Source organism: Syngnathus scovelli, chromosome 5 (genome assembly GCF_024217435.2).
Source record: "Syngnathus scovelli strain Florida chromosome 5, RoL_Ssco_1.2, whole genome shotgun sequence".
NCBI classification, from domain to species: Eukaryota; Metazoa; Chordata; class Actinopteri; order Syngnathiformes; family Syngnathidae; genus Syngnathus; species Syngnathus scovelli.
Genome location: NC_090851.1, coordinates 9,927,321 through 9,948,408, shown reverse-complemented (window position 1 = coordinate 9,948,408; position 21,088 = coordinate 9,927,321). Strand labels below are relative to the sequence as shown.

Sequence of the window (21,088 nt, the reverse complement as noted above, 5' to 3'; positions counted from 1 at the left end):
ATAATTCTAAATTGAAAATCATTTTGTTTTCTTAATTCGACTATATAATAATTTGGCATCATCTTTTAAACGCAAATGAAACATAAAATTAAGAGATGTTGCCTGAAAAATTAATGTTTAAATAAAAAAAATGAATCATATAAAAATTAAACTTTGTTATACAGTATGTGCAAAAACTGATAACAATAAATGGAGCTCCTTTGACAAGTCTCTTTTAAACTAGCCATTGAAACTTATAATATTAGGAACAAAACACTGAACAAGAATAATTCAGACCCACAATGGCATTTTTCTTTTGTACTATTTACAGTATCATCAGTCATTTGAGTTTTAATGAGCCATTTGAGTTGACACTTGGCTGTTGTGATTTTGGCCACATGTGACTGATCTGGGAAATAAATGATTAAATATTTCTCCATACCCCCTGCAATGTGCTCATGTACCTCTTGGAGTACGCCTTACTCCAGTTGGGAATCACTGCAGCAATAATGAATGCTGATTTTCATTTGTAACTTTATTTAAGCTTACAGGACACCATGTTTCTAGTAACATGCAAACAGGCATGTGTGAAAGACAAACGCTTGTAAGTTTGAAAAGGTGAGACTCGAGTGTGCACATGGAGCCTTGATGGCGAGCGACTCTTTGCAAATAAGATCAACAGTATGCTTAGCAAGTGTTTCCTGATGGATGTCCATGGGGAGGTTGGCTTGAGTGGCAGCTTGGCAGGCCAGTGTTGGAGAGATCCATCATGCCATGACAGGAGGGAGAGGGCGCTGACGTGTCAGCCTGCCCTGAGAGGCCAACGCCTGTCAGATTAATGAGCCACTCAGTGACAGCTGATGTGGTTGTTATGTTGCCGGTGTGTGCAAGCACATGCAACTTGCAGGTGTGTTGAAACCATTGGAATCAACGCCGTTTTATTTGTTTCGAAGGAGAATCCTGATCGCTTACTTCAGCAAAGAGTCACTCTCTGAAAGGCAAGCAGAGCAGAGAGTTTCTCCACCTTGCGTGAGTGCACATAAAAGTTTCTAACTTTTTGACCTCTCTGTTTTAAACGTACTTTCCCCTTTCTGTACGCCTTCCTACCGCTGAACTTGCCTCACCCCTTCCCCTCAATCCACCCACTCATCTGCCCCCCTGCGAGGGCATTCTCTCCACACAGTAGAATATAGATGAATCCAGAATGGACACTTGTATTGATTTCTCCCACAACATAGACACCAGGGAAATAAATGGGCGCTTCCCTCCAAGCAGCCTTGCATCATATTTCTTTTGAAGGCCTGGAAGTGGAAGACAAATTGATAGGACTCGATTCTGATGCGGTTGACTGTGCTTGTCTGTTTTGTTCACTTAGAATGAGGTGTGTGGCTTGTACTGTAAACATCAACTGTGGCTGAAATGATGAAATCAATTTATGATATCTTCTATCAAGAAATATCATGGGAAGAAACTTTATTTTTGTCGTACTTTTGATGACATCTGTCACTGCTCTGAGAAATAGGTCTGCAGTTTGTTTAGATTTATGAATTTTTTTTCTCTAGGATATAATGGAAATAGATCAAATTTGCTCCTGGGTTAAACTGTCACCTTCTGAAAATAACCTGTAGTTACTTGACAGGTCTTGTGCCAAGTAATATTCATCATTTTTAACAGTCTTGTGACTGCAAGCATATTTACAAAAAAAGTTAACAACCCCTATTAGAAAATAAGGCAAAAATTCAACACTGACTAAGGACAATTTCTCAGGGACATTCAGGGCAGCTCCCAGAGAACTGCAGGATTTTGGTAAACCAAATGTTATTTTCCCCCATTTGCCTCTAAGAAAACCACGAGTGAAAGAAATTTGGGATAAACAGATTTTGGTAAGCCAAATATTTTTTTCCCTAATTGCCTCCAAACATAAGCGAAAGAAGTTTGGGATAAACAGAGCACAAAGGCCGGCGCCAAACGAAGACAGAAAAAAAAGAAACATTTTCTAAAATTTAAATTGTGATTTCATCAGACAATTTCTCTGTGTCTAAAATGATATTTTCTTTCAAACCCATTTAGCCACAACATGGCATTACATAAGGAGGAATGACTGAAATCTTGTGAGTGATTGTTGTTTCTACCTCTGGGCATCCAAGTGTGACCTTTTCCACCATGATTTTGTTGAAAATGCGCAAATAACAATAAGTGTCCAAACTTTGGAGAGGTTAGAAGTTGGAGGCAACCATGAAAGCATATAAAGCCATTTGAAGTAGTTTACTTTTTTTTGTCATGCAGAATATACAGTATCAAAATATTGTAAATGTTTTTATACAAGTCAAGATGTACAGTTTTCCTTTTGTTATATCAAAATAATTAAAATACAGCTTTTTATTAAAAAAAAACACTTTCTATTGCATATCATTTTCATTTGTGCATGAATATTCAATATTGTTTTGTCACCCATTTTTATAAGCATAATGCTGGACAATTTAATTCTTCTTCAATTCAATGGCCGCTTCATACTCACATGACCAGTTTACAATATATATAACTGGCAAATGCAGAATGAGCCTTTCTAAGGTACACAATCCCTATACGATTTCATTTTTCAATTTCCAATAACTGTACTTATGGTGCATATCTGTTCTGCACTGCTGCTCTGAGAACTAAAGGAAGACATTTTTAACAGCATCTTCCCAAAAGGTCAGCCATTCATTGTTTCATGTCTTTGAGACAATGGTTTGAACCTACTAGTATTTATATTTGATAGTAATGATGGTCAGCATGGCTTACATTGGAATTCATTTGGTTTGTGGCATTTTAAAGCTTGGGTACCTGCTGAGCTATGAAATTTACTTAAATGAGAGAGGTCAAGGAATATTTGTTTTACAGCAGTACCGTAATTTCCGGACTATAAGCCGCGACTTTTTTCCACAATTTTGAACCCTGCGGCTTATAGTCAGGTGCGGCTTATATAAGATTTTTTTTGTGATTTTGTGATGACTTGATCACTTTTATACACTCGTAAAAAGGCTGTGGACCACTGTTGTGCGGTATCTTGAAGAAAAAAAAACAACAAAAATACTATTTTGAAACACTACTATGGCTGCTGCTTATTTTGGCTGTGTTGCTTGTGACTATTATGAGCTTTAGTAGGAATGCACGCTAGGTGACCTGCGTCAAAGGGCTCTAAACCCTTTCTCTTAGAGATTACACAAAGCAGTGGACCATCTGCATTGTATTAAAATCCAATCAATCAGCATTTAAATTCAATTCTTCTGACATTTTGCTCACCAAAAACAAGTTGTAATGAATGTGAACTTTTAATGCATTTTATTCAGAAAGTTACTTTGAACCCTGAGCCTTAAATGGCGGCGAGGCGTATTTATGGATTTTTACGGCTTTCTGTGTACTGCCTTTCTTTGTAAAAAACTCATGTGCACGTGCGGCTTATAGTCCGGTGCGGCTTATGTAAGAAAAAAACTAAAATATCCCTGAATTTTAGCTGGTGCGGCTTATAGTCCGGTGCGGCTTATAGTCCGGAAATTACGGTATGTCTTTATATGTCGAGGTCACAGCTCCTTGTGTTTTAGTCTGGTCATACGCCTGAGGTAGAACCATAATCCTTCTGACGACTCGGACTGAAACCTAAATTGCTCCTGTTTGTTTTTACAGTGGGTATGTGTTGTAAAAACAAATTCAGCAATGCAATTGATACTTGGCAAAAGCAGGTACTTCTAGTCAAGTTCAGCCAAGGTTGTAATTTTATCGGAACTACTTGGACCTTCTGGGCGATTTAGAGGACATGAGATCATTAGTTCATGAGGGCCACGACATGACGCAGTGAGGTAGGTAACTAATGGTGGGCAATGAGTTTGTTTGTGCAGTCATGCAAGTCATGTGAAGAAGGCTCACTTTTACGAGCTTGTTTTATATTAATGGCCTAAGACTGTTTTGATAAAACTCTTAACTCTAATTTTGTCTTTACTCATGCGCTGGCATAGGTTAACAATTGTGACTAGCGTAAAAATTCCGATTATGAAGAAACAGATCTGCATCATAATCAGAGGACGCCCTCTAATTTTTTCATAACTGCCACATGGGAAGTTAATGAGATGCACAAATCAATAGTCAACTCTCTCCTGGCCGCCATTAAAACTATAAACACAATGTAAATATGTTTTTTTTCTTCCATCAACATCAAAGTTTTTCTTCTTCAGGCTGCCGTTTTTTTTCCAATGTGAGCTGAGCTATGAAGGTGTCTGACTGGACACACAACAGTGATTTGTGCACACGAGCAGATGCGCTGAGAAGTAATTGGTTTAGACTGAAGAAGCACCGGTGGAACAACAGGAGGACAGGAAGAGAAAAGAGAGAGGGGAGAGGGGGGAGATGCTTTGCTTCAGCTCATTAACCAGCGCCTGTTAGCTCGAAAATAAATTGGGTGAGATTCCACCACTGGAGAGGCTGATTAGTTAATTTTTCTCCTACTCCTGAATGATCAGTCGTTTGTTTGGTGAGGCGTGAATGCTGCTCTCTCTCTTCTTCTCATCCTCCATCTCACACACGTGACATATGAGCACATACTCAAGTCATCGGCTGCGCGTCCTCAAGCAGATGACAATGAGACAGGTGTCACATCCAGCCGGTTATGGCTCAAAGGTCACTTTGACCTCCAGTGGGCTCACTGCCATTGTTTGAGGAATGCAACCAGCAGGCCTTTTCTGTGATTATGGGCTGTGCAATGACTCGACCACAAATGTTCTTCGGGCAACAACAGCAGACAGTGGCTCGATTCTAAATGTCACCCGTATCATGGCAGAAGTGAAAAAAAAGCTACCATTTCGATTCAATGCTATTATGAACGCTAATCAGATTAACATGTAATGCAATGGACCAAAGCACTTTCAGTATGCTCCTCAGTTTTGTAAATGCCGCTTTATAGAATGGAGCATTTTATTCGTTACCATCTTTATTTGGGAAGGAGACTAAGCGACAGCGGTGGAATTAAAATCTTAAATTGTCGGTGATTCTATCCGGGTTGTTAAAATGACCCCAGTCAGAATTTCAAGCATGATGTACCTTTCAATTATTTACCCAAGGGCATAAAATATTTTAAAGTCAGTGCTGCATTTGTATGTTATGTGTTCACTACCATGCATTATAATATGCTATTTTAAACACGGCGTGGAAGCGGGGATGATCAGGGGCGCCAGTGGTGCAAAGGATTTCTTTGAAGAAGTAATGCATGTTAATGGATAGCGCTGCTTTTGAAATGGGCTGTCATCTTTCCACCTCACACTGCTCCTCCCACTCTAATAAGATCATTAATCAAGGAGTGCCAGTGCTGAGATATGGGTCGATAAACAATTTGGTGCAACATGCCTAATGGAAACCGGAGTTGTTTAATATATTCACCTGCTTATAAATGAATCGTATAGGAAAGTTCTGGATATGGATCCCTCTCAATAAAAAAAATATGAGTGTACACTTTACCAAGAAACCATTTGGGTGAATGTTTTGTATCTTAAAAAAATCAAATTATCAGAAATTGCTTGGAATTGCACGCTAGCAAAATTTTGGATTTTTATTTGATTTGTTTTATTTATGTGTGTATGTATGTTATAGTAATCCTTTCAAAAGCGACCTGATCTGTAAGAATGACTCGTAATTCATCTCTAATCCATTTTTTATATAAATTCGTACATTCCTGATGTTTCAGAATTTAGTCTATTCTGAAAAGTACTGTATATGCAAACACAATGGAGCAGTCGTATAACGGCTCTATCATTCGTGATGGTGTTTGTATTCTGTTGATGCTTTGGTTTTGAATGGAATCATTATAAATGTAGCCAACGATGCGTAAACAAATACCCTCAGTCCAATCCCATCAATTAAATAGTACTTTCAAGACTGAAGTTTTCACATACAGTTATTGATGTTATACTATGGCTCAAAGGAAATGCTTTGTCTCCGACTCAATCAACCAAAGACGGACAAGACAAAATCATCCGCCCATTTTGATCACCCAAAGAGGCAGCATAGAAGACATCACATTTCATGTTTGCTGATTTCTTCAAACTGGAACTGGTGTGTTCTCTGACTGCAAATATTCCTCACTATGAAAATAAGTGCTTTGAATATTATTTATTTATTTGTAATGTTTAATGCATAATTAATTGAGTAATATACAATAAAAAACTGTTGCAGCAAGCAGTTATATATTTCTCTATTTATCTATATATTTATTTATAATGTTTAATGAATACTTAATTGAATAATATACAATAAAAAACTGTTGCAGCAAGCAAAGTTTGTTGTAAACCAATTTACTACTCCAGATGTTCTCTTTGAGTTCACAAGGGCAACCTGTTTGATTGTAAACATATCAAATCATTATATTTCTAGTAGTTTCTTCTTGCCACGTAAGAATAGTCTTATCAACCCGTGTTAGTTGTTTAACACTCGGTAGCATAATTCATTAACTGTCAGGCAAGGTAGTTAAGTTTAGAACGCAAAACCAATTCATGAATTTTGTGTCAATGATGTGGTGAGACTGCAAACTCTATCTTTTAACGTATCTCTGTGTTTCCCAGAGTCAGTCATTTTGGGTCACCTCTATGCCCAGCACTACTTGTCTGAGTGATTAGTTGCCCGGTCCTGGCTGCCAGCCTTTGGCACCCCGCGGATTTATGACAGTGATGGTCGGCCGTGGTCTCAGGGGGGGCAAGCGTATGTTGCTATGTGCTGCTGTGTCAATGAGGCCAAGGGAGACACAGCTGTCCTACTAATTAGGGGACATAAGGTTATCTACAGCAGGCCGGACCGATGTCGTGGATATGAAGATGAGGCAAGGTCTGGGTATTAAATCATGTGTGAGGCAGGATGCACACAAAAGGTTTTAAGATCCTGCTCCATCCTCAATCCACACCAGTCTGAGAATACCAATTCGAGGGGCATACTAACTAATTTTAAAAAGCCAGACGTTTTTGTGATGTAAAAGTGAGATCAAGCTGCAACTTCACAAATAATTGTGCATTTAGGTAACTTGTAATAGTTCCCTGACATCTTTCTTGTATCTTCCGAGAGCTTTCAAAGAGCAATCTCATTAGTGATAGATATCAGTCAGAACTTTACCAATTAGTAGATATACAATCATGGTCAACTGAACGGAAAATGGCCAGTGACATTTCTGAAAGCTGCGGGTCATGCCAGAATAGATGAAAAGTGAAACTTTGTGATGGAGGCTGCTATAGCCTTCAACATTAAAAGCACAACAGGAATTCCTGGATTAAATGGTGTTCCTTGTGCGACGTTCATCTCCTGCAGTGGTGGCCGTTTTCTGGCATATGCATTACAGGTTGTAAAAAATATATATATATTTTCGGCGGTGTTGCACTGATTAGCATGTCTGCCTTAGTTCTTAGGGTTCAATTGCGACACCAGCCTTCCAGTGTGCAGTTTGTGTTTCTCCCCCATCCCTGCATTGGTTTTACTCCTGATGCTCCAGCTTTTACTGCATATAATATGAGGTGCTCATACATTTATTTGGGTTGACAATCATAATGGCCCGCCGAAAGAAGGTATGACTACAATGCGGCCCGCAAAAAAAATGAGTTTGACACCCCTGATTTACATGCTCTGTGATTGGCTGCTGACCATTATAGGGTGTATGAATGAATACAATTATTTTGTAGTTCTGCAAAAATGCTACGATAAATATGTACAAATTCAGCATTACTAAATGTATGATAGGATTATAGTGGGGATAATAGGCCTGCATCAAACAGGGTTTTGAAAACATGCAATATTGAAAAGCGAGGGAAGCGAGGGGAGAAGCTCCCAATGATTGGAGAGTAACCAGCATAGAGATTCTCCAACATTACCCTGTTAGTGTTGAATAATTTAGGTTTCTCATTGCAGACATTAATTTCCTATCATCTATGCTAGCTTTAATTCACAGGAGAATTAATGAGGATTGACATAGCTGCTCTTTCTTCTGCCTTTTAAACCAACATGGAAGCGTTTATAAACAGGAGGGAATGGTATGTTATCTGCGCTGCAATGGGGTTTCAGGAAAAGTTGAAGAAGAAAATGAATGAAAATGAAAATGTGTTAATTTACTAAGGCAATAAAGATGAACACATAGTAACACAGAAGAAAGTGGATTCATGAGTATACCCATGTCCATGTTTACATCCAAATAATAGTTACTGAAAGGTCACCTCTGTTTGGTAGGCATGTCAAGGGCAAAACACAGCATGCATCCCGATACAGTAGGCCATCTGCGTCGAAGATTGATAGCTTCCTGCCATTGTCAATGATCTGCCCGCAGAAAAGTGAACATTATGTGGCCTTCTATCGTTTTCCTTCAATGAACAAACATTGGAGAGCACAACATAAAATGATACTTACGAAATACAGCGTACTATTAGGAGAGAAGCAGGATGACGGTGTCAATAATCGCTTTGAAACAGTAATGTAACTTTGGAAAGATGTGGTCATATTAGGCTGCAAATGGAAAAAACATTTCTAGGAATTGTGGGGTGTGGCTTGAGAAATCCATCATGTTCTGGGGCGACTTAAATGGCCGAGCCAGAGAATGGAGCCGCAGTGACATTCACAGATGAAAACCTACTGATCCTAATATCTGGATGTAGAGTGGAAAAGGGCAATGACTTTTATTTTTATTTTTAATAATGATTAATTCTTTAATAATTTTTAACCTTTAATATTTATTTTTATCACTCTATATATATTCGTATGTGAATGGACAATCAGCCAACATATACCTGAAGCTTTTTAGACCTTTTGAAATACCGTAATTTCTAGACTATACGTCGCACCCAAATATAAGCCGCACCAGCTAAAACAAGGGGAAGTCCTGTTTTGCTCATACATACATAAGCCGCACTGGACTATAAGATGGACTGGACTATATACTGGTGTTTAAATGTTTAATTTCCATATATATATAGAATATGCACAAATCATACAATACTATAAGCCGCAGGGTTCAAAGTTTTTGCAAAAAGTACCGGTTTATAGTCTGGAAAATACGGTATTCATATTTAATGGCTGACGTAATTTTGCCACTTCAGCAGTGTTAGAGCTATTTCTCTCACTTTCAAAAGTAACACAAAATCCTCCATAGTGGAAAAAAGACAGTTTGAGATATGAAGTCAACAATGCTTGTGATGACAATTTAATTGAAATGTCAGTCCAAAGACAGACACTCCAAAGATGAGAATTTTGTTATCGTCGTCATGCTTGTCCTCTGTTCCTCCCCTTTTCATCCCTCTTTTGATTCCTTTCCACAGCACTCAGAATTACAACTTCATCTTTTCACTCCAGCTAAGGCCATATATGATTGTGCAATGCATCAGGTGACACACTCATTGCTGCACTCATTTGACCTATCACCCCAACAATGGAATCTGACCTTGAGCTGTTCCTCTAATTAATCACCCAACCTTTGTTTTCACCACCAGCTGCCCTCGTACCCTTTTCCTCCATCCCGACTTTCTTCTCTGTGGTTGCACCAAGTCTTTGGCAACATCCAACCAGCCAATAAGAATCGTCCACCATTCTGCATGAATGCTGGTATAAATGTGAGAGAAGTAATTATCCCTCACTGTCTGCAGGCCACGGTCAAGGGTTCCCGTCCGCTCTTCAACTTCAGTGTTCTTCTACCTTTTTATTCTCAGCTAGGAGGAGGATTGTGGGGCATGAGTCGTATTTAGAGTTAATTGCCTTAGGCAGGTGAGGACATCAGTTCCACCGTGTGACCAGGCAGATGGGTCACTGGAGGCATGTTCGATCAACTAATTGTAAAGCTCTTCATAGTGCTTTGGGGATGTATTGACCCTGAACTGGAGGTGAGGGACGAGACACAAAACTCTGGCGTTTCATTTTTTGTTTCTTTTGCTAAATCATCATCATGAAGAGACACCGGTGCACCTCTGAAACTTCCACGGGGATGTAGTTTAGATGATTTGGAATTCAACTCACACCATTTGTACAAAAGCATGCATAAATACAGGCACGTAAAAGTATGGCTGAGCACGGGCACGTGTCGTTGCAGGTGTTTTGTGCTGTGGCCTTTATTGCTGAGGGAACAAGGGTTGATGGTAATAAAGTTGTTGACAGAGGAAAAAATACTGGACAGGCAAAAAATACAAGCTAAAAAATTAATAATAATGGGAGGTGCCACAAGAACATCTCAATTGTCACAGTTTTTTTTTTTTAAAGAGAACTTAAGACTTGATACAGAAGCCACAGTAAAGCTGATGTGAAGCACATTACTGAGTTGACTGGGCATAACTAACCGATTCTTCTTCTTCTGATACATCTGATACTTTTCTGTATATCACATCCACCTAACCTCACTGTCTCACAGTCTATCTCATATGTGTCAAACTCAAGGCTCGGGGGCCAGATACGGCCCACCACATCATTTTGTGGCCCACAAAGACAAAATGTTCATCAACTTCATGTGTCAATACTAATATTACTAATTGTCCACTTTAAAAAAAAAAAAGAAATATTGCTGGCAATCTTGATTACCATTCATTATTTAAAAATAAACAGTTTTTACCAGTGTCTGATTTCAAAACTAATTAGTCATCAATTTGTTGTGTAGACTATACTGTGTGTAATATAAGGTGTTGACAGTCATAATGGACCTCCGAAGGAAACTCTACCTAGGATGTGGCCCACGACAAAAATGAGTTTGACACTCCTGGCTCTATCTCTATCCATTGGTTTGTAACTCACATTCACTTAGTGTACAAAGCTTTTGTTTTTCACAATAAAAGAAACACAGTTGGCTAACTCAGCAAAAGGACAACATTTAGCATTCATTATGAGAGAGTCTTCACCGAGTAGCAACAAAAATACCAATGCAAATTCTAATCCAAACTGATATTGCCCAACTTTGTCTTTTGGTAGCCTACCGTTTATGCACGGCAGGGTCAAAGAATGTGTTGTGACAGGCACCAAGCTGATCATTTTGTTTTTTTGGTAGACACGATGCTATTCAAGACCAGAGAGGCATCATGTACTGTAGCTGAGGATTCACTATGAATTCCTACAAGATGGCACTTGAATAAAACTTACTGCATTTGTCTGTCTGTTGCTGATACTGTTTATTTCTTGCAGGACAATGAAACCCATTTTGCATTTTCAAATTATACCGCTTCAACATCCCCAGGACACAAGGAATAAAAACAGGATCATTTTGGTCAGGCTTTTTCTCCTCCAAACTCAATAAAACTCAGCTATATTTGACATTAATCTGACATTTCAACAGTTTCCTTGTGCTTCTTAAGATAAGCTCAGGAGAAATGACTTCCTTCTTGTATTGTCCTGGTTATAATTAACTTTTTCTCCTCCCACTGCACTAATCTTTATTTGTCCGGAACATCATCTATTCAGATAATAAAGATTCGTTTGGGAATTAGGAATGGTTTGCAAAAAAGAGGCTTTTTTTTGTCAAGCTGAAGAAGTGTGAGGTAAAAAGGTGAATGTGTCATAAGGTATAATGAGTCAGGCTTAAGGCAATTTATGGTGAACAAATGAAAACCTTTCCACCTAAAAACATTCATGAAGAAAACATTATTTCTGTTTTAAGCTTACCAGCGACTTCATTGGATACGCACTTGAAAAAATGCTGGGTTAGTAATCTGACAAATCCTAAATTGGACCAATTTGGGTTGTTTTGCAAAAAAACCCCACAGTTGTTGTGTTGTTTTGGACAAAAAAATGCTTGTATTGTCCAAATATTAATGACCCAACTTCAAGGTTGATCCAATTTAAACCCAAATTGGATTGTTTTTGACCCAACATTTTTAAGGATGTACACTAACCTATCCCATAATTGGAACTGAACCAGATGTTTTCCTTTACAAAGACAATAATGCTCCCTTTCACAGACATCATTGAAGATATTTAATATGTTTGGGTTTTTTTGGGGGGAGGGGGGGTAGTCACTGCATTTTGATACAGCTCTTGAATTAGATGTGATTAGTTTGTGCTTAGTTGATTTGAATGAAAGGTGACATGACGAGGTGCAGCGTCCACCAGCAGAAATTCCCCACAACAAATGACTTTTGTGAAAACAAAACTAATGAATCTCGCTTTCCAACAAGACATTCTAGCATGAAAACAATATTGGGCTTGGATTAATGAAGCAAGAAGAAATGGCAATTTAGTGTGATTATCAGGCCCCTCCGATGTCTGAATTACTGTATTATGAATATCAGTAAATCAATGCAGCATCTCTTTTGTATCATGTTTCATTACTTCAAACATTACTTGCCAAGCGAAGCTATTATATATCACTGCGCCATCCAAGAGTTAGAAGTGAGAAGCGGTTGGATTATCATATCAAAAAAACAATAATGGCTCATATCTTTAAGTGAGTCTCCTGAAATATATATTCCCATTTGTCATTCGTGTCTTCCCTTGGCAAATGTGAGGATTTTCTGGACTCAACATGTTTTTCTGGCCCCATTCAAATTTGACACAATATGCCAAGCTCGTACGAAACTGCTGCTGGATATCCTCTTTTTGCTTTGGTGATCAGGCATCACTTTAGATGGAGTATTTAATGCATCTCAGCAGCCGGCAGTCAGACCATAACACTGAGAGCGTATCCGTCACATACGTAACAATACTCTCTCATCTCTCACTGAGCGTTAGCTCACCCTACCTCACTCCTCTCACAGATTACACATTCGAATCACTTCAGATCTCTATATTCGTCATGTGTGAGTTGTAGGGTTGTAGAGACCGAGCTGATAAACACTAATGGCTGCTTTGCCTAATCTCACCTTGGTGAAAAGATAAAGAGCAGAAATCAGCCGGTCATGACTGGTATCTCACCTTGACTTTGATAGGTCACAGCGGGGGCAAAGGAGAAATGGAAATGCTAGCTTGATGAGAGAAACTGTAAAAGGAAAACGTTGAAGGATGAGTTAGGAAGATATTGTATTCACTGACAGCTTGGCCCAATTAAGTGTTGTTGTGTTTCAGCAGGTTTTTGAATTGATGTACAAATGAAGGCAGTTCATATCTGAGTGCAATGTGTTAAATGAAGTGTGTTACGCAACCGCGTCAGCCTTGCAGCATCAGCTTGTGTGCGCTTGCATCCATCTTTGGCGCTTTCCATATAAAGTACAGCACATGCATGCAGGTAAGGCACCTGCTGATGTAATATATATTAGCACAGAGATTGACAACCAGGGTGCAGTGGCACCAAATAAATTCCATGAGAGATAATCGGCATGATCCAATTTATCTGTCTTTGCCCGACAATTTATTTCAAGTTTATTTATCAGTTTCAGCGACAGATTGCCTGTTGCAATTAACACAACACAATTAGTTATGGCTTCCTCAAGTATCTCAGCTTTGTGTTCAATTAAGACCAGATTTCAAAACTCAAAGAGGAAATCATTTTGACAATATTTTGGCAATAAATCTTTTTGTGACATTTTTGTTTGGTTGCGTACTGTGCTATTGGTTTAATATAAAATGCGGGCCTTGACTCAATAGAGGTTAAGAAACACTACATCATCGAGGACACAATAAGGGTCCAGCTGCATTCACAGTATTGAATGTAAGGTTGCCATAGCAACCGCTGATGACAACAATATATCATATTAATAGTAGTCTTATTGTGCCTGCATCTTAATCACATTCTCATGGGAGGGAATAATAAGGCTCTGGCCATAGAGCGGTCTCAGTTGTCAGTGAATAAAAATTAAGTGCAAGTTGCAATGACAAGTGCGTAGTTCCATGGGCGTTTGTCAGCAGTGTATTACGCTAAGTGCCGAATTCAGTGAGGCATGTGTCAGGGTCACTTCAAGAGGCGCTTAAATAAAGGGAAAAAATAATATGGCAACTGTTATAGGAAACGCATACAAAAATTACATAGCCTCATTGCTAAAGTAGAAAACATTCATACTCTCTGCTCTCTGTCAGCTTACATGAGTGCCATGTCTTGTGTTTTGTCCTTAGTTTATTTTTACCAGCTTCGCAGAAATCCTAAGTGGTTACTTTGCTGTGAACCTTTGTAGGCACTTTAAAAACCCACTTAAACAACCAATAAATCCACTGTTATTATTGAAACCTATGAACGGTGCATTTTTGGAATCCTTCATACTGTTTTATCAGATTCATAGTTACTCTACATTAACACTTCTCACAAAAAGCATTAGTCACTCCTGATTTATTGTTTTATTTGGTCTCATATAAACATGTCCATCATAGCTCCATCTTAACTCCCAAAATATTCTTGGAGCTATTTGGAAAATCATATCCACACAGTTGACAATATTATCTGCCATTATGTGCAAGGTATTCTAATGCATATTTAGGTAATGAATATATTTTGGAGGAGGTCGGAGAGTTTCATTTTATGGGACGCTGAGCCACCCTTGCAGTCTTAGAGAAATCGCCACTGATGCGGGCCTTTATACTTCAACATGGAGGGGTCAGCTGTACTGAGGCGTGACCAGGGTTGTAAGGGCATAACTCAAGTTCCCAACAAAGAGAATTAAAACGAATAAATACTTAGCCATCATAGATGGAGAGTGATTCATTCCACACTATTACAGAGCTGGCTGAATACCACCAGCAGCATAGAAATCAATATGTAATTACCAACATCCTACCTTGGGCCGTTTGTCTCTCAGCATGCACTTCCCACAAACCTGAACATCACCCTCAAAACAAATGTCACAACAATGCTGGAACAGTGAAGTGAAAAAAGGACTTCACACGTGTTCAAGGATTGTCAATGCTAGCCATTTCATTTTTTACACTATTAAATAATTTTAATGGAAACTGTTGTGCACGACTCATTCGTTAACTCATTCGATTGGCAATGAGTAACACTTGCTTTTGCTTTGAGGTGCTGATCCATCCAGTACCAAGTAGCAACAGTTGCATTCAAGACACTGTCACCTTCATAAATCTAAGATCCCCCCCCCCCCAACCCTTTCAGCCTCTACATTCTACCTTTCTATTTTCAATTAAGTTTAGATGTGTCCAGATCTAACGGCTTTTCTTGCTGTCCCTTCATTTTTTTCAACTATTCCTTGTCAGTCCCTCTTTGCTGATCCTGTCGGCTTTCTCTGTGCTGTATCAGGGGTGTCAAACTTATTTTTTTGGCGGGCCGCATTGTAGTCATAGCTTCTTTCGGAGTCCCATTATGACTGTCAACCCCAATAAATGTATGAGCACCTCATATTGTATACAGTAAAAGCTACAAAACAAACTTGCAAATAACTCGTTTTCAAATCAGATGAGTAAAAACTGGTCAAATATAAAAAGATATTAAAAGTGAAGACAATTTGCAATTCTAGTAGTGACACAAAAATTTGATGCACAATTTTGTGTTCGCGGGCCACATAAAATGATGTGGTGGGCCGTATCTGGCCCCCGGGCCTTGAGTTTGACACCTGCGCTGTAAGTGGTACCACTTGGCTAATGTGGCTAAGAGACAAATTGACGATCACGTATGGGCTCTTTGAAGTGAACGATGAGTTTGCTCTCTGGGTACTCCTCGGTGTGGTCATGTGATGCCAAGCTGAGGCCAAATTGACATACATCATTGCCTATCAATATCTGCCTCAAATGAGGGCTGAAATTGGGAATAGGAGTCGTTTTGATTCACTGCCGCTCTCTGCTGCCTCAGGCCCCAGTTTTGAGTCAAGCTGCAGAGCAACATTTGAATGTATTTCAAGATCCATCACTGCTAGATTGTTGTAGAATCATCTGATGTAGCAAAAGAAGTGTAAGCAGTGTGCAATTTTATCACAGGAGTCAAAGGTGAATGGAGTAAATTACTTTAGCATCGAGTAAACCGTGACAAATTGACTCAAACCTGAGATATTTATTATGTTTATCTATCCACGGATGTCAAGCTTCACATGGTGGAGATTTAAATTGTACTAAATTGATGTTTACTCTTGCCAAACTGTGTGCTATGGTTGCTATTTATATCATGGCATTTGAAGTCATTATGTAATAATATTTTTCCACTTTGTTGCTCTGAATTTTGGATTATCAACACATTACACATTATTTTGGCAAGTGATGTCGCACAATAAGGCCCTCGGGAAAAAATAGGCACTGCAATTTTCTGACGAGTGCAATGAGTCCCTACTCTGCGCAATGTCAAGGACATGGTATAACCCACCATGATGTCCTAGCATTTCAAGTTCAGACTCATCCTGGTCAGTTCTGATCACACCAAAATGATCAGCTGATCCCGGTGCAGTCTGGTAGAAAATATTAGTGTGAGGCCACTTCTCCCGAAAGCACAAAAATAGCAGTGACCTTTTAAAGACTACAGCTAGTTCATTTTCAGAAGCTCATTAGAATAACAAACACATCAAACTCGTGTCTAAGATTCTTAATGTTGATGCCAATGCGTTCTGTGCAGTTATTTTACTTTGAGGCGATTAATTGAAGTGTGAAATTACAAGAAATATTGACAGTGCTTGAAAAGGTTTGAGAATTGTATTTTTGGGTAGATTTTCTAGAGGGAGAGGCTGGTCTGAATAATTGGAAGCACCCCCTTGCTCAAGGGAACTTAAACAACAACCACCGTTAAAAAGTGCTGTATATATGATCAAATTTAAAACATAAACTACGAGAAACACAAATAATGATAATGATGATGTGTGAATGTGGGAATAAGAATAAAGAAGCATAATTTCGAGTGGTTTCAAAGATTTGAACCAGAACCACTTCATTAGGTGGCAGACGTTCTGTACCACAATTTTACTGTGCCACCTTTGTGTTATTTATGAATTTTAAATGAAGATTAATTTCTTGTATGTATGGCATACGTTATGAGATACACTCGTTAGAGGAATTTAGATCATCCACATTACTGTATCAGCATTGTTTGGGCGGATATTTGAGCAGCAACAGTCGTACTTATGGACTCTTCATAAGGGAGCACTCAAAGCAAAGAAGGATGAAAATGCTGGCTTTGGGGGAGCAATCATGTATCTTGAGTTGTTGACACATGGAATTGAAGATTTATTCTTAGAGAGCAAAACAAAATTGAATGTGAGCACAGGTGAACAAGAAATTGGACAAGCAGTGAAGGAACAGTGAGATAAGTAGAAGCACTTGTATCAGATATTTAAGGTTTTAGTATTACGATGTTTTTTTTTCCAACACGTGCCACTCTCCCTCAACCAACCCCAGTCCAAGATTCTAATTCCCCTGTGGATTTATATATAGATTCTACTCAAAGGCCTAGATTTACTCCTGCTTTCCATTTGCAGCTTTGAGTGATTTGTTGATATATTTTGTGAAGTGGTGTATGTTTTGTAGAACAAACCACACAAAGGACTCCAACTTCAAGTCAGCCAACAACAATGAATACGTTTTTTTTTTATTATTTACAAAACATAACCTGTTTATCAGCAAGATAGCAATTACATGACATAATATTAGTAGGCCACAGAATGATGCGCTCAATTAGCATCTGTGACAGTTCAGTCAAAACTTTATCATTGACATAGCCCCTTTATTGGATATAATTGGATTGCGCAATACAACCTAGTGAAGGTTGCATAACAAATTAAAAGCTACAGCAGCCAACCTACAAATGAAATACAATAGCAGTCTATTGTGTTTCTGCAAGGTTTACACAGAGTACAATAGGATTTTGAATGAGACCGACTTTTTCCCCCCACCAGCGAGCCATGCTTCAAGGGGCAGAGCACTTGCACTCTGCCCCCTTTGTAATGGCCCTGCATTCCCCAGGCTGGGAATGATGTGGTCAGCAGTGGGTTAAATAATTGCTGCGGTGGCATCAACACTGCAATGGTTTGATGCTCCAGAGGAAATGTCATGTTGCCAACCAACAATGGAAAAGCAGATTTTTTTTCCGTTTTATTTTTACCATAATATCAAGATAGCAGGCCTGAGTGCAAACATTCTTGTCTGGCTTCCAGGCAACTATGCATGTTGTGATACTGACGTTTATAATCTTTTCTTTCAGTATTCTGGATGACTGCCATGCAGGCTTGGACCGTTTGTTTTGTGATAATCTTAGCCTGAATACAAATTGAAATTATGAATTTATCTTCATACATTCACATGTTTTCACCATGTGTACATGAGTATTAGTTATTTTGATCATATCGCATGAGCACTCCCGACCAAATCTTGACAAGTCTGTTTGCCTGGGTTTTTTTTTCAAGGTGGGTGTCTTGTCATCATCATGTGTCACCTGGAAATTCACATCCAGATCAGGTAAGGTAAAGGGAATGAGTGAAAGGAAACGAAAAGGAGAGAGAGTAGATTAAACTTTCATGAGGTTGGTGTTGGCAACCACAATGAAAATGCAACGATTGAACTTTTCTCCAGGAACGAGGGTGTACTGATGAGTCTGTAACGCCTGGAGGAACTTGTGAGGTGGGGGAGCAAAAATTTATGTGGCCTGGATGTGAGGACGAAGAGAAGACATTTTCCCCACATAATAATAATAATAATAATAATAATAGTTACATTTATTTATTTATTTATTTATTTATTTATTTATTTATTTATTTATTTATTTATTTATTTATTTATTTATTTTTCAATGTCATTTGAAATTGACTCAAGAGACAAATGGAATCTATTATTTTCCACATCCCTCTCAGGTTGCAGGAACTGTGGCTCCAGAACTGGACATGTCAGATACAGGGGTGGCAGTGTCTCCGCAATGTCTTATATAGATTTCTATCTATGAACACACACACACACACACACACACACACACACACACACACACATATACGCAAGTACAGTATTGTGATTGCACTATTCGCCCTCTCTGCATTATCTTTAATTTGACTCCAGGAAATGTAGAGTGCTATATTATTACGATCCATGGGTTACATGCAAAGACAAAGATTGTAATGCTCCACGTTTAGATGGTATTTTATTAAAATTTAAAGTAATTTAAAAAAAAAAGAGAATTCCAAGAATTTTTTGACTGTCAAATTAATTGTGTTTGCTGTCTATCTGTCACATTGAGTCTTTGATGGTCTTTTAAAAATTTCATTAACGCAAGCTGTCATCATGGAACAATTAACTATTGTTAAGTAATTATACTGCGTATTAAGCCAGTATATATCCTGTTGACTATTATGATTACATGATTGATTGCATACCACTAAAGGTCTCATTTTCATAAATTAAGGGCTCACTTCAGTTTACAAATGCTGGACCTATTGTGTTAAAATTAGATGCATGATTCATTGACCCAATTTAAATTGTGCAAAGAATACAGAAATGAAGCAAAACACTTAAAATCATTAATATGGTTGCATTGACTACAATTGTACAATGGATACTGTTGAAGACATATAGCAGAAGACATTTAGGGAGATAAGTCTCAACAGATTTCATACATTTATGAATAAAACATTGATTTATCTTCAGCATTAATACATTTTATATCCAGTGGACTCCCATTATTCACAGTGAATAGGGACCGCCTCGCCCTGCAAATAATGACAATCTGCACATAATTGACCCCTATTGCTCATAATGTAAATGCATAGGAAAAATACATATAATATCGTACAATAAATATTATTAATTCATACAACTCCTCGACTAACCACCCGCTGTATTTAGTGTAATTGTCCGTATCTTTGTGGACTGTAGTCACACAGTCACACGGTTGAATGTATGGCTGGATGGTGAGAGATGGGGGAACTCCTTGGAAAAACATAAACATATGCAGCAACAAAAAGATTGTGAACAAAGATAATTCACCTTTGTATTTATATAAATATATCACCATATCACCCTGTCCCCAAACACACCACCATCTGCACCCCTGCTGATATTTTTCCACATAAATAGTTACACAGGTAGCGGAATTGCCTGGGGTTTTCCTTACACCTTTCCTCTTAACCTTGATGTTCTCTCTAATTCCCAAACATCTGCTTAATACATCTAGCCCTGAGCGTTCACTTCTTCCTCACAAGAAAAAGAAAGAGATGGTAAGAGGAGAGTGAAGGATTGTGGGGATCAGGTGTCTCTAGAGACCATGATTAGTATTCAGAAGCCCAGCTTGCAGCCCTCGCGTCTGATAACCCTGCAGCAGAGCGGCTGAAAGCAACATGTAGTCATTCCACCTTATGGTACAAACTAAGTCTGATTGCAGACTCACTTGTAAGTAAGAGACGAGATCTGTGTCGTGGGTTTGCGCTGATCGGTCTACTTTAGTGTGTTATGCAGCAGGCACATCACTGTCACGTGGACTAAAAGTGGAGTGCTTACCAATTCGTGCATTGTCCTTCATTTGCATCAAAATTTGAGCGCAAATCTGAGTGTTGTTGCAGAACCAAAAGCGTTACCCAACTTGGGCATCGTACCCGTGGGCTAGAATTCATTCTAGAGCAGGGGATTCAAACTTTTTTTTTTCGCAGGCCGCATTGTAGTCATATCTTCTTTCAGAGGGCCATTATGACTGTCAACCTAAATAAATGTATGAGCACCTCATATTATATATCCAGTAAAAGCTACAAAACAAACTGACGAATAACTCGATTTCAAATCAGATGAGTAAAAACTGGTCAAATATTTAAAAAAAAAGATATTATTAAAAGTGAAGACAATTTGAAATTCTAGTAATGACACATTAATTTGATGCACAATTTGTGTTCGCGGGCCACATAAAATGATTTGGCAGGCCGTATCTGGCCCCCGGGCCTTGAGTTTGACACCTGTGTTCTAGAGTCTATGATGATTGTAATTAAAAAAAACAAAACTCTAAAGAACAAGCCAGACCGCAAAGCTAGGGACAAATCCCTTGCAAAAAATACACATTGGAAATGGTTTGGATCTCTACTCACTTTGGAGCAGTTTTAAAATTATAAGTGCAAGACTTCCATAACAAACAACCTTGAAGAGCACTATCGCTGAAATATTGTTTTGACACATTTTGAACTTTAAACTTACCTGTGTTTTCACTCTAGGTGGAAAACCATTATCCATCTATGCATTTTCTATACCGCTTGTCCCCATGGCCGTGATGGAGCCTATCCCAGCTTTATAATCCTATTTATTCATTTGATATGTGTATTATCCG

The 21,088-nt window shown here is 38.6% G+C and overlaps 1 long non-coding RNA gene across 1 annotated transcript; it reads left to right on the top strand.

Annotated features, from left to right (window-relative positions):
• Positions 1-747: 747 nt before the first annotated feature.
• Positions 748-18,991, top strand: LOC125969358 (uncharacterized). Its single transcript, XR_007481528.2, has 3 exons — positions 748-1,008; positions 18,201-18,252; positions 18,367-18,991. It is a non-coding gene; the product is annotated as an uncharacterized lncRNA (long non-coding RNA).
• Positions 18,992-21,088: the final 2,097 nt, after the last annotated feature.